The sequence below is a fragment of the Brassica oleracea genome, chromosome C1 (genome assembly GCF_000695525.1).
Source record: "Brassica oleracea var. oleracea cultivar TO1000 chromosome C1, BOL, whole genome shotgun sequence".
Taxonomy (NCBI): Eukaryota; Viridiplantae; Streptophyta; class Magnoliopsida; order Brassicales; family Brassicaceae; genus Brassica; species Brassica oleracea.
Genome location: NC_027748.1, coordinates 21,401,351 through 21,416,739, shown reverse-complemented (window position 1 = coordinate 21,416,739; position 15,389 = coordinate 21,401,351). Strand labels below are relative to the sequence as shown.

The 15,389-nt window shown below is 34.4% G+C and overlaps 1 long non-coding RNA gene and 1 pseudogene across 1 annotated transcript; both read right to left on the bottom strand.

Moving 5' to 3' along the window:
• The window catches only part of LOC106334834, a 20,212-nt pseudogene extending 14,554 nt beyond the window's left edge, over positions 1 to 5,658 (bottom strand).
• A 3,190-nt stretch (positions 5,659 to 8,848) lies between these two features.
• LOC106293769 lies at positions 8,849 to 9,793 on the bottom strand. The gene is made up of 4 exons (XR_001260629.1): positions 9,724 to 9,793; positions 9,490 to 9,648; positions 9,281 to 9,394; positions 8,849 to 9,179 (listed from the first exon to the last, which is right to left on the bottom strand). It is a non-coding gene; the product is annotated as an uncharacterized LOC106293769 (long non-coding RNA).
• Between the last annotated feature and the right edge of the window lie 5,596 nt (positions 9,794 to 15,389).

Sequence of the window (15,389 nt, the reverse complement as noted above, 5' to 3'; positions counted from 1 at the left end):
CGACGCAGATTACCCTACGTGGTTTCACGAAGTCATTCAAGCTCCTCTTGCAAAGGTCACCACATCACAGATGTATTTCACACGAGGCTATACTTTTTACACATATGAGTATGGTAGACAGCGGACGACCATTAACTATGGAATATTTGTGAAAGGCGAAACAGATTTCTACGGGATCTTGCAGGAGATTATTGAAGTGGAATTTCCAGGGTTATTGAAGCTGAAATGCGTCCTCTTCAAATGTGAATGGTTCGACCCCGTCGTCAACAGAGGTGTTCGGTTTAACAAATTCGGTGTAGTTGATGTCAATGGTGGACGAAGGTACAACAAATTCTTTTTTGGCATACATGATCTGTATGATTAATTTCTACATTGTCTTTATTTTTGCAGGTACAACAAATTCGAGCCTTTCATCTTAGCTTCACAAGCATACCAAGTTAGCTTCCTTCCATACCCTCGGATGAGAGAATCGGGAACAAATTGGTTAGCCGTGATCAAAGTTACACCTCGTGGACGAATCATCAGTGGAGAAGAACTACCATTTCAAGAAGAACATATAAATGAAGTCGAGAAACCTGAACAACAAATTGATGACATCCTTCTCATTGATCCGCATAATCATGAGTACGAAGATCTTACCGACGATGCCACAGACGAAGCTGTGGAAGACGAGTTTAATGAAAATGATGATGTTTCTAACGATGACGAGAATGCCGATGTATCCTATTGATGTATTTGTTTTTAATATGATTGATTTTCAGACTTAATGCATGTGATTTGATGGATTTAATCATGAAAAACTATTTATATAATTTGATTTTGTGTAAGGTAATGGAGTTTGTGTTAGAAATAAGAGATTGAGATTATAAGTTAAGGAATTGTGGTTTTAGAATTTGGGGTTTGGAATATATGAAGTAGAAGATAAGGAAGATGGGGTTTGGGGTTTCGGATTTTAGGGATTTAAACATAATCCCTCGTTATTTCCTCTTAAACTAACAAGGAACTTACGACGAATCCTAAAATAAAGAACGCGAGACTGACTCGTTAATTCCACGTAAGCAGAATTCGTCGTAAAGACCTCGTAATAGGAAAACGCAGGCCTTTGTATTTCCTCGTAAATAAAAACATGGGTCTTGCTATTTCCTCGTAAATTAACGAGGACGTTACGACAAAAAAAATGCGGGCCTTGCTAATTCCTTGTAAAAAAACACCGGCCTCGCGAGTTCCTCGTAACTTTACGAGGAAATTACGAGGATTACTAATTTCTTATATATACACGCAAGCTTCTCACTTCCATTTCGTCTCCACTTCCTCTCTTTTTCGTAGCAATGGTACGTACTCTCTCTATTTCCTCTCTAATTTGATTAGTTTAGGGTAGATTAGGTGGTTAGTATAGGGAATTTAGATAGGTTTACGGATTTTATGTTAATTAGTGTTGATTAGGTGGTTAATGTAGAGAATTTACCTAGATTTAAAGAATTTGTTAATTATATAATTTGTTAATTACTATGGATGTTAATTTTGAAAATTAATTTTTTTTTCCTGGTTCGAAAGAACAGATTTACTCCCCATTACAGAGAGATGTTCGGCGAGCCTGGTAGTCGTTTAGACACGTCTTCTTCAGCTCCCGGTTCTTCAGGTCCGGAGACTGTCCCAGAGACTCAGTCTTCTCAGAGAGTCTCTCGGTCGCCTCCTTCTGGTGCACCATCGGTTCCTCGATTTGTTGCACCACCGGCTCCTCATGCTCATGTCCCAGAGATGCCTCCTTCGATGGGTCCTCCGATGCCGGACGGGATTCATCGCGATTTGATGGTGCCGCCGAGTGCTCCTTACTCGCAGTACACTGTCGAGGATCTTCTCGCTCAGCCAGGCAGAGAAGGGTTATCAGTCCTAGATCCCGACCGACCGGACGTAACTTTGTGGTACGTTACATTTTTTTTAATTCTTTTAAAATTCTTTTATAACAATAATAAATAATTTATACTTTAAATTTGCTTTTTTCAGGTTTGGGGTTGACGGATGTGTTGCTCATAACGTAACCGAGACGATCAAAGGTTACTATTAACTAATTATATAGCTCCGAGCCACATCCGAACTGGAAAAAGACGCCGATCTACGTCAGAAAGACATGGTTCAAAATTTTCGCTGTAAGTTACTATTAACTAATTATATATACTTTAATTTTTTTTATGATTTATATTTTTTAAGTTTTTAAAACTAATTCTTCATTTAATTTTTTCTGTTACAGCAAAAATACCATTGGTCCATGGGGGTCAATGAGAGGGTGAAGAAAGCGTTTAACGCGAAGGCGAAAGCTCGCTTGTTGGACACGGTCTCCAACTGGAAGGGTGACTGGATCGTGAAGGGGTATGAGCGTGGCAAACCCCCTGAGCTCACCACGGATGTGTGGGATGACCTCATCTGTTATTGGCGGGGTCCTGACTCCAATAGAGTCGCCGAATCTTGCTCTGACTCCCGTCAGACGGTAGATGAGCACGGCCACGGGCCGATGCTTCACTCTACGGGTCAAAAACACCACGCCGGTGTCCATCTGGAAATAGTAACTAAATATTTTAATTAATATATATATATTCTAACTCCCGTCTCTTTTGCCACTTTACGAGAGGACCCACAAGAACAAGGCGGACCAATTTCTAGATGCTAGGTCCGAGGATATCTTCAACGACTTGGTTGGTCGGGTTGAAGAACGCCAGACCCAGCTGGCCCAGGAGTCCACCGACGGATTACCCGTCACCTTATCCACACTTGAAGTGGATAGGATTTACGAGGAAGTAATTTTTTTTAAATTTTAAAATTTTTTATTATTCATTTAATTGAACTTTAAATTTTTACTAACAATATTTATTTTTTGTTTTTAATGTTGCCCCTAAGAAAAAGGGATGTACATTGGGGATTGGTTCCGTCAACGATGTTCCGAGAGCGACATCGTCTTATGGTCAGAGACGGGATGATGAAGTCACTCAGCTGTGTAACGAGTTGGACTCGACGCGTCTTCGTTCACAGCTCGTATGGGTGGAGTCGAGGGCTTGTTGGACGTTGTAGCAGCCACAAATCCAGAATGGGAGTCCTTGTTGAGGAACATGCGACGACAAAATCTCATTTCAGGCGAGTCATCCGGCACACATGACGAGGCGGATGTAGAGAGGAGTGAGGAATTCTACCGGGCGATGAACGACCTTTAGTTCTTTTTTTTCTTTTCGTTGGTTGTATTATAAATTCAAAACTTATTTCTGTATAAAATATTTTCGTATTTACGTTTATTTTTAAATTATATTTTTATTAATAAATTAAATAATTTTTATTATGTTTTTTAATTCTGGAAAATAAAAAATCGAAGTAAATTCGTAGCTAAATTACGACTACATTACGTGGAAAGTTTGGGAGGAAGTTACGAGGAAAACTTTTAAGACAACACTACGAGGAAAGCTTAACGAGTATTTTACGAGGAATTAGGGGTGGTCATATCGGTTTAGTTTCGGGTTCGGTTTGGGTTCTGTTTGGTTTGGTAATTTGGGTTTTATAAAACTCAACCCAATTAAAACCAAAGTAGCTTTGGTTTGGGTTCGGTTTGGTTCGGTTTAGTTCGGTTTGATTTAGATTTAGTTTGGTTTTCTTTAAAAATCTATGAAACAAAAAACAATTTAAAGCTCGATGACAAAACTCTTAACCACGTCAAAGGAAGAAATACATAATAAGCAAAAAGCAGACTATTTGTAATCTAATTAGCGTAACAAAGATCTGTAAGCATTCCAAAACCTACTAACTAAAAGACTATTTGCATCTACCTTTTTGTTTTTATTGATCCTATAATAACTTTGTTACATAATTTAGAGAATGAAAATTGGAGAAGATGAGCGAAACGACATGGCTACGATTTAGATGCTTATAGTTTTTAGGTTTTGTTTTCAGTACAATCTTTAGGTATTAGGATTATTTGAATCATATTTGGATTATAGATAAAAATATATTAGATTATTGGTTTGGTTCGGTTTGGTTCGGTTTGAACCCACATCAAACCAAACGATTCGGGTTGAGTAAAACATGAACCAATTGGGTTATTTAAAGAGCACGGTTTGGTTTGGATCGGTTTAACTTCGGTTGGTTTGGTTTGGATCGGTTCGGTTTGGGTTTTTTGCCCACCCCTACGAGGAATGGTTTACGTGTAATTTTCGAGGAAATACTTTCGAGGTATTTACGAGGAAATGTAGCGTCCTCCTTACGTGGAAAGGTTACGTGGGTTTAACGACGAATAATGTTCTTCGTCTTTACGACGAAGTGTGTTTCTCGCTAGTTTACGACGAATTGGCCAGGAAATATGCGTTATGACGAACGAACGACGAAACTTGTTTCCTCGCTAATTCCTCATAAAGCCTCTTTTACGAAGATAGAATTTCGCCGTTTGTGTTTTCTTGCAGTGTAATAACCCATCTCCTATACTTTCTCCCCAAACAAAGACATCACAGAGAGACTTCAAGTTTTCAATAATTGATCCTTGACTAGATGAGCTCACAGCGCTAGAAACCATCTCCTGTGGACCAGCATGGGAGTGATTAGTAGGTCGAGTCTCTAAGTTCTCGGGAGACATATTATGAGGTTTATGGACCAGTTCGTCCAAAGAGAGTGACCTTAGTACTGAAGTTTGTGATAACACCTCTGAGAAAACTTTCACAAATCTCTGCGGTGTGTTGATGTGAGATCTTGAAGCCTTTTTGCATGTTCCTCAAAAAAGTTACCAGATGAGATAGGATATTAAGTTGGAAACAAGAAAGAATTAAAAACCTCGCAGCTTGTATCACTGCCAGCAGATCTGAAGTTATTGCTCGAACTACTTTGTTCTCCATAGTCAAGAACAAAACTACGGCTTCTTGAGTGAAGTACTAATGCAGAAGAGCTGTTTCGTGAGAGAAGAGTGCGGAGGGTAGTGATCCAGAACTCAGCTTCATTCTTGTCCTTGAATACCTATCCACAAAGGAAGAACCTGAATGTTATGGCCTTCAGAAGACAGGTAATGTATATAGAACAATACTTTTCAGGAAATAACAGAAAAGATCACACAAAGTTACTAACCAAGTCCAGAGACCGGTTGCCATAGATAAGAGAAAAAGATTGATATTCCTTGGCGGGTTGAGGGTATCGTCGAAAAACTGACTGAAAAAATTGTTACAATAACATCCAGAATCTTTAACAAAAGTGTTATCCAGAGCAATGAATCATACAGTTAAAACTTACAGTTCGCTGTCCCTGTCCGGGTATGATCCTAGTTACAGAATTCAGTTTGAGACGTTTCTCCTTTCTCCCACAATACCAAATCAAATATGTGTCATCCTGCATAGCATTTTAGACATCACAATGATTTTTGCAGTCGTAAAGAGATATAAAGTCATGAACATATGCATTACGCTGGAAAGCCGAAAAGGGTAGAATTAAGGTTTCCCATGCCGGCCGTATTTCAACTGATAGGCTCCTTTCTTGAGAATCGCTATCGCCTGCATGGAGACACACTTGAAGAAACTGAAGAAAAAATATAGGAAGCAAGAGATAAAACAAAAAGGGAATCAATCATTTATCAATCGGTAATACAATGAGAATAATGAATAATCAAAGATCCAGATAGAGACGCACCAGTTCCTTGGTCATCACGCCACAATTCCAGAAACCTATTTTTCTGGTACAAATTAAAACTACGCAAACAGGTGTTCCGAGAGACGAACTGATATTACAGCTATTATCCTTTCCTTTCCTGAGTTTACTCGTTGATGTCTGTTTCTAGCTTGGCCTTCTCGATAATCACTCTGATTTGTGCAGAGAAAGAAAAAAAAAAGGGCAAAACAAAACAATGTAGGTGTGAGTGTGACCCGACGAAGACGAAAATATAGATAAAATTTTATTTATTCAATTTATTTTAATTCTAGCCAACTTAATTTATTTATATCATATTGAATTTACAATAGTTTATAATTTACTAGGATAAACCCGCCCTACGGGCGGGCGAGTAAAAAATAAACAGTATAAAACTATTTTAAATGTTTAATTTACTTTTAAGTTTTAACTAAAATTGTACGGATGTTCATGATTTTTTTACAAAAATTTTAACTATTCATTTTAGAAAGTATATACTTGTCTGTTGCAGGAAAAAAAAAAGAAACTATATACTTGTCTGATTATTATAAAACTGTAAAACTAAAATTAATTTTTCTTTTCTTTATACATTTTAAAAAAACTAATGACTTCATGTAAAAGAAATAACTTATTATTTATAACTAAAAATATTTTCAGACACATAAATAGATAATATGAAACTGTTGTTACTATACATATTTCTTTTTTGAGAAAGGGTATACAAATACATGTTTTTTTTTAGAATTTTATATGCATTATCATTTATCATATATGAAAACGGAGTTGACCATGTTATCAGAATAGTTGAATAGAATTTTTGAAGAATACATGCATAATCTTTTTTTTTTTTTTTTTTTTGCTAAATAATACATGCATAATCTTGCTTATCCTTTTTTGGTAAAAATCTTGCTTATCCTTCACTCTTTTGTTGAAGTTTGTTGTTGTTTTTTAAGTACTTCATTCATTTCAACCCACATCCATACATGATTACAGCACAATTTCTCAGTCCCTAAGGATCTGCAGACAAAAATAGCTTCCTAGCTTCAATCATGAATAAACCGAAGCTCTAGAATAAAGAAATCCAAGTGGTAAGAAAGGAAACAGGAGCAGAACACGCCAGTTACCGTGGAGAGAGAATGTCAAGTTTTGCTCGAAGCTGTCGAGAGATGTTTTCAATTAGAGCACTGGCCGTTGAGAAGTATTGTTATGAAGTATAGCATTCCTCTCTTTCCAGATAAAAATATATTGCAGCTTGTAATGCTGAGTACTGTAAGTGCAATCAAAGAACAAATGTTGTGTTGTCTCCTCTGCCTTAGCACACAGAAGACACTGATCCGGAACCGAGATTTCCTTCATTATAATCATTTATCGGGCATCGTAGCTGAGATTTTGGCCCGGCATTTTCCAGGTCTACCACCATGTTTATTCTTCTTCTGATGAATCTTGTTGCTGAGTTTTCTCTGTGAAGAAACGCAACCACCTCTGTCTTTCTTTTTTTTGGAGAGTTTCTACTACATACACCAGCTAATAGCTGAAAAAAAAAACAAAAAGCTTTTCGAGGAATCTGTTGCAACAATCAAGACATAAAGAAAGAATAATGATAAGACAACCACACCAAATATATATATGTTCTTGTCTGATCAAATGCAAGAGATTCGATCTTTTGTCCCTTTTTTATAAAAAAAAAAAGAGAAGTCATCTATCTGTAAGAACTTCATGTATACCTAAGAGAATGCATCAACATTCATAACAATGGGATGTTGATCCATGTATATGTTCAAGACCTTCGTAAAAGAGAAGAGGACAAACTTAATTGGTCATAGATTCTTAAATGTTTTTTTTGTAAAATTTAATTTAGTAGATGACATCAAACCCTTATAAGATGTACATCATTTGAGATTTGAAACATGAAAGTCAAAAAAATCTACAATACAATATCAACTCTGATCATTTCTTAGCAGAGCCGTGAATATACCTCAACCCTGTTTAAAAAAGAAAAGCCAATAAATTTTAAATTTGTGAACAAACCAGGAGAAGAATGAGAGAGGAAAAAGAGGATCTTTGAAAAATCCTCAATTCTGTTATTCTTTCTTTCCTCTGCCTATCGACTCTGTTTGTTTTACTTTTGTGTCAATAAGAAGTTCAAATTATATCCCATTATCCCCTATCCCCTATATATTATTTGAGAAGCATTACAACTTCTTTTTGTAGCCACATGTCATCACTAGAATGATTCTTAGAATCATTAGAGAAATATGTTGGTTCATCTAATTATATAATAAGTTTTTTATTAAACTAACAATAAATTCATCATTAATGTACTTTATTATTTCCTTAAATAAAATTTACGGAATTGCCTAATGTGGTTAAAGTATATATGGTAATTAATGATTTTGAATAATAAAGATTTGATAAAATTAGTGTATCTTCTATCATATTTGTTTAATTTTAAACTATTAAATAAATTAAATAAATTAAACAACCACAATAACCATATAATAAAATTTTAGATTTTTATTTATATGTTATATTTTGATTTTTTACAAACGGCTATAAATTACTAAAACTGTTAAAAGTCTCACATTCAAATTTTATGATCCATGGTTTACAATTTTTGTTATGACAAAATACAAATGATTACAAAAATTATATAAGTAAAAAGTCTAATTTAATTAATTATTAAGATTAATATATATATCGTTTTAAATTAACCTATAAACCATATAAAATACAATATTTTAGTTTCAAAATTTACTTTGAACAATTTTTTTGATAAAAGTTTTGAACAATCATTGACAACTTATTTTTTTTTTAAATTATAAATTACTAAAACTATTAGTCCTACAATGAAAATTTTGTTATCAGTAATTTATTTATTTTTCTATAAAAGATACAAATGATCAAAAAAACTATATGAGTAGAAATCATCATTTAATAGAGACATTAATATTAAAAATATACTAAAATATATTATCTATATTAGTATCATTTAAATTTAATAACATATCCTATCAAATAAAAAAAAATTGGATTAATAAAATTGATTTATATGTTCGCACCAATTTAATTATATATTTAATAGTTACTGACTTTAAATTATTTAATATATATTTATTATTTCATAATATGTAAAAATATTTAATACATAAAATAATTTATATATATAATGTTGATCCCGCGCAAGGCGCGGATCTTAACCTAGTTATTATATAAATAAAAGAGAAGAAGAGTTTTAGAAGCTGATACCACTGCTTCTTAAATAGACTGTTTTCTTTTGATCCAAGTCTTCTTCCTCAGCTTATTGTTATACCAAAGAATTGTGTATTTGACACAACCAAAGAATTGTGTATTTGGCACACGCCCATAAAGAATGTGGGATAATATCTTCTATAGATAACATAATCTGGAGTTTCACCAAACACTGACATTAATCTAACATCACCTTGCAAGAGCCAGAGACACGCCTGACGCCACACCCTATACGAAACCAGTAAAAGGAGACTTAGTCCAATTCTTCTGGTTCTCAGCATCAGCCACAACTTCACACATGTAAATCACCAACCCAATCAAAATCAACGAACAATAAAACGTGTGAGGAAAAATATAAAACGTTTAGAAGGATTAAATGTAAAACGCTAACCTGCGGTCACAAACATTACCAAGCCTTCGACTTGTCAAATTATGTTGGTATCGAGATAAAATTTACATCGCCAGTGCATCATTAATTTTCAGATCCATGACTTGAAATCGGATTCTGATTTTCAATCGTCAAACACAGATGCCAAAAAAAGATTGAGCAAATGTGAAATCCATGTGCACATGAAGAACGAAAAGGAAAAGTTCACTTACTAATTGCCATTAATAAGAATCTAGGATGATGATGAAAGCTGAAACTCTCCACCATGAAAACCCATAACCTAGCCGCCCTTTTTACATTCTTGATCTCCCAAAACCTCAGCAGCTACACCGGCTTTGGATTTTTGAAGGAGGAGAGAGGCGTATTCTATTCTACTCACAGACAGTTTTAAAGATTTTTATGATTGTGAGGATTGAAATGATGAAGTTTGCGAGATGAAGACTAACCTATTTATAGCTGCAGAGTGCAGATTCACGGATTGGAAGAAGAAGAGGTGCATTGAATGATAAATTGTGGAAGGAGTGGAGAGCAGGAGTAAATAAGGAAGTTAGAGAGACGATTGAATACAGTCCGTAATGTTTCGGTTTCCCTTTGTTGGTGAGAAGAACTCCAACAGAATCGGCATGAACGGCAGATTTCACCAGAAATTAGTTGTAAATATTTGTCTTCTATCACCTTCCCGAAAATTCATGGTCGGTCTAAGAAATCAGAAGTTGAAAACACCATGAACCCTAGAAACAGAAGCTTGCAATTTTTTAAGACGACGACTGTTACTATCGGGCTCGAATAATTATTTCATTAGCCCACTTTAATGAACGGTTAAAAACCATGTTAAAGTTCAAAATAGGAACCAAACGATAAGTAAAAAACAAAATTAGTGAACTGGACACGTGTCATGTTTAGAAGAGGGGAATTAATGACATGGCAGTCTCTAAGAAGAGAATTCTTTACTTTATATTAATAGATAGATAGATCTCTCAAAACCTCAGCAGCTACACCTCGCCGTGTACAGAGACCGGCTTTGGGTTTTTGAAGGAGGAGAGAGGCGTATTCTATTCTACTCACAGAAAGTTTTAAAGATTATTATGATTGTGAGGATTGAAATGATGAAGTTTACGGGATCAAGACTAACCTATTTATAGCTGCAGAGTGCAGATTCACGGATTGGAAGAAGAAGAGGTGCATTGAATGATAAATTGTGGAAGGAGTGGAGAGAAGGAGTAAATAAGGACGTTAAAGAGACGATTGAATACAGTCCATAATGTTTCGGTTTCCTTTGTTGGTGAGAAGAACTCCAACAGAATCGGCATGAACGGCAGATTTCACCAGAAATTAGTTGTAAATATTTGTCTTCTATCACCTTCCCGAAAATTCATGGTCGGTCTAAGAAATCAGAAGTTGAAAACACCATGAACCCTAGAAACAGAAGCTTGCAATTTTTTAAGACGACGACTGTTACTATCGGGCTCGAATAATTATTTCATTAGCCCACTTTAATGGACGGTTAAAACCCATGTTAAAGTTAAAAATAGGAACCAAACGATAAGTAAAAAAAAAAATAGTGAACTGGACACGTGTTATGTTTAGAAGAGAGGAATTAATGATGTGGCAGTGTCTAAGAAGAGAATTCTTTACTTTATATTAATACTAGGGTCGGCCCGTCTTATGGACGGGATATACTTTACTGGTCATTTAGATTATTATTTTTTGTATAATTTTATGGTTTGTGTTTTAGGTTTGTATTTGAAAGAGATATGTATGATACACTTAAAAAAATTATATTTTTTTTTTGTAGCTGAAAAAAATTATCAGAAAAACAAATGATATATTAATCTTTGTTAAGCAAATGAAAATCAACTAAAAGATATATTGTAATTTCATGTACATGTAAAAATATGCAGTTTACTCTAAAATTTAGACAATTTTAGTTTTTACTATTTTTCTGTTGGTCTTATTAGAAATCAAAGGTTTGATAAATTAATTTTAAAAAAAAAAACTTTGCATTAATGTAATTATTTTACATTTTTAGTGTTTGCTATATTTTTATTATAAAAGCAAGTAAATAAAAATACTTGTCACTACGGTTGAAATTCAATACATAAATTATGAATTATTTTCATTCTTATATATTTGTTTTTGAGTGTGTTGGTATTTTTTTATACATTTTTAAACCTATTGATTTAGATAATGTGAAAAATGAATCAATTTACAATTTGTTTTCTAAAGTTCGTTAAATAACATAACAATCTAAAATTGATTATTTAAGTATACATACATTTTATTAAAACATTTATCAAATAAACCATATCATCCAAACTTTTATCAAATAAACCATATGAAAAAGCCAAGGTCGTACAACACTTTCGGATTCAGTAACACTCGTTCATTTAAGCAGGATTTTTTAAAATTCTATTAATGTGAAATTAATAATCCCTTATAGTAAATTTCGATGTTACAAAATATAATGTATCTTTACGTTAATGGAATTTAAACCAATATATTTTTTGGTTAAGTTCTTAAATAACTTTACGAAGCATATATAAACGTTGGTTAAGCTTCTGTTGCAGAGGCTTTTCGAATTCATGTACATGATACTTCAAGTACCCCTCATTGTAATACCTATAACTTACTGGGATGACTTGTCCTAGGCACTTGATATAGATAGGCCTTCCATCTTCATAAATTCCATGATTCGATATAGATAGGCCTTCCATCTTCATAAAGTCCATGATTTCCTTGATAGTAATGCATTATGATGTTGACCAATTCTTTGAACTGAAATCTTGTTTCTAGCAATAAAGCCAAAAACTTTATTAACTTGGGCATGCTACTATGTACTCCTTTCTGTAACATCTAAGACCAAATATAATGTCAGTTACTTACCTACATACCTTTATAATGCGATCTGTTCCAAATTCATTCTTCCATTTAAACATTTATTCCCATGCTGTGACAGTTTTGTTGATGTTGAATTCCATTGTTTTGAGAAACGTAACAGTGGTGAAACAAAACATATTAGAAACAAATAATGAATGCATTTATAAAAGTCAAAATTTTCTCACGATACTATACCCTAACGGAATATGATAATGATTAATTTTGATTGGATTAATATATTAGAAACATAGCTAGTGGTGTTTTAACGTTTGTATTTTCCAGAATCCCATTATATTCTTAATTAACCTCTTTATAAATACTTTTCGAAACAATTTAAAATTGTAGAGTATTGTGATGTAAAACAGAGAAAACATACAATATATGATATCAATAACTAATACATTCTATATTGCTTCACCAACGCAATAAAATATTTAACTAACACCAATCTTTATATCAAATGATAAATAATCTCTCATATGTCGTACTTGGCAGGTAGGATACTCTGTTCACTTGTGAATAAGTTCCTAAAGATCAACGAAAGTTTTGACCTTTACTAATCGATTGAAGCTCTTTCTAAAATACTCGCTCGTGATCAAATACATATTTAAAGGCTTCTTACGTACAAAACCAGGTCATGAAACTGTGAAGCACTTTAATCTATTTCTAAAAACACTTCTCTATCTTTTCAGCTGACAATTATTTCCAGTTATTATAGTGTATTAAATCTTGAAAAGCTTATCTCGGTACGGGAACGGTGTTGCGACTTTATAATCTCTCCATATTCCCGCCGTAAGGATTGAAACTAATCGGGGCTTCCCCAGATCGATTATCTTCTTAAACATGGACTCAACTCATATCTAAGAATCCCTGTTCCCGATTTTCCTTTTTCCTAAGCTAGCAGAACCAAGATCCTGATTAAAAAAAAACACTTTAGGTTCAGTCTGAGTGGGGGTACCGCGATTATCCCATGATAGAGCGACTGAAATCAAGTCATATATGTACAATTCAGAACTAATTCATGAAACTCCTTACGAAACATGGAACGACGTCATGATCTGCTAAAGAACAGAGCCACCACAGGGGCTCTCTCTTTATTTCTTCCTCATCACGGGTGGAAGCATCCTCACAAACATATTATTACAGTCGACAGAGATGGAATTGAACCTTGTAGCAGCGTCGACTGTCAGTAAGAAGCTTGAAGAAGTTGGTCAAGATTATCTCAGTGTTTTTACAAAAAAAAAAAGATAAAATTATCTATATGAGCATAAAGAAAAAGTAGATATATGTGTACCTTTTCATTAACTAAGAGCAAGCCAAACCCCATGAGTTCTCCAGATTTCTTGACGTTCTGCCTCCCAAAGCCGCGTCAAAACCGTCTTAGAAGCACGGCCACTCTTCAGATGGAAAGCAGGATTGGAGCGGTTACCATCTTTGGAAGCTCTTTTCTGAAAGGGGTAGTATAAATAATACGGTGAAAGTATGAGATTTGGAGAGTTCTTCATCCCTTATTTATAGATGTGCGAATTAAGGTATTTGCAAAGTAGTGGTGGGAAAGAGTAATTAAAATCAACTTAGTGGGAGAGACGGTAGCAGAGAGTTAAAAGGAGATTCTTTATGACATGTTTGAATGACGATTAGAGTTACAGATACATTCTCACATAGACAGCTGCAAAATTAGGGATTGGAGAAGACGACAATTTCAGAAGGAGATGAAAAAATGGGTTTAACCCATATAATCAAAAAAACGACGCGTTTCGAATATATTGACTCACTCTCTATAGATGGGCTTGTAAAATAAGGACTATGAATGCAGACAAAGCCCAAACTAATGAACACCAGAATAAATGAAGGACACGTGTCGGCACCAGGATCAACGACTTTCTGACCTGGAATTATACGTGGAGGGCTTTAGGTGTGAAAGAACAGTCTTTTATATATATAGATATAGATCTCTCAAAACCTCATCAGCTACACCTCGCCGTGTACAGCGACCGGCTTTGGATTTTTGAAGGAGGAGAGAGGCGTATTCTATTCTACTCACAGAAAGTTTTAAAGACTATTATGATTGTGAGGATTGAAATGATGAAGTTTATGGGATCAAGACTAACCTATTTATACCTGCAGAGTGCAGATTCACGGATTGGAAGAAGAAGAATTGCATTGAATGATAAATTGTGGAAGGAGTGGAGAGAAGGAGTAAATAAGGACGTTAAAGAGACGATTGAATACAGTCTATAATGTTTCGGTTTCCCTTTGTTGGTGAGAAGAACTCCAACAGAATCGGCATGAACGGCGGATTTCACCAGAGATTAGTTGTAAATATTTGTCTTCTATCACCTTCCCAAAAATTCATGGTCGGTCTAAGAAATCAGAAGTTGAAAACACCATGAACCCTAGAAACAGAAGCTTGCAATTTTTTAAGACGATGACTGTTACTATCGGTCTCGAATAATTATTTCATTAGCCCACTTTAATGAACGGTTAAAACCCATGTTAAAGGTCAAAATAGGAACCAAACGATAAGTAAAAAAAAATAGTGAACTGGACACGTGTCATGTTTAGAAGAGAGAAATTAATGACGTGGCAGTCTCTAAGGAGAGAATTCTTTACTTTATATTAATATACTAGGGTCGGCCCGCCCTGCGGGCGGGATGTGATTTTTAAAATAATTTCAACAGTTGGAGTATATGTTTAATAAACAGTATTTGTGTTATTTTTTATATCTTTTCTACATTTGTTTCTTGAGTTATCTTTTGATTCAATTTGGAATATGATAAGTAGGTGATAATGTTTTGATTGTGATGGTGTTGTGAGTTGTCTGTCTTTGTTCGAGATGACAGAATTTTTTTGTTTCTATAGAATATTAATGGAAGCGATGGACATGTTTTTTTTTTGGTTACGTATAATTGTTTTTGATATTAATATACTTAGCCTTTCATGTTTCTCTTCCTAAACAAAAACCTGGTAGGAGGAATAAAGTCATGAAGGAGTAATAATGTTTTCATCACTTCGATCTTGTCTTCTTGTGTGAATTGGTGGAATTTGCTTTGTAGATGTTAAGAGTCCTCATTTTGTGACATACTTGTTTCACTGAGGTCTTTAGGATGATGCTGAACCCGTGGTTTATGGAATTTGTTGTTGCTATCAACCGTTTTAGTTTTTCTTAGTTAGTTGATCACCATATGAATTTGGAAATCTGGATATTGAATTATTTGTGTGTTTGGTACTGTTT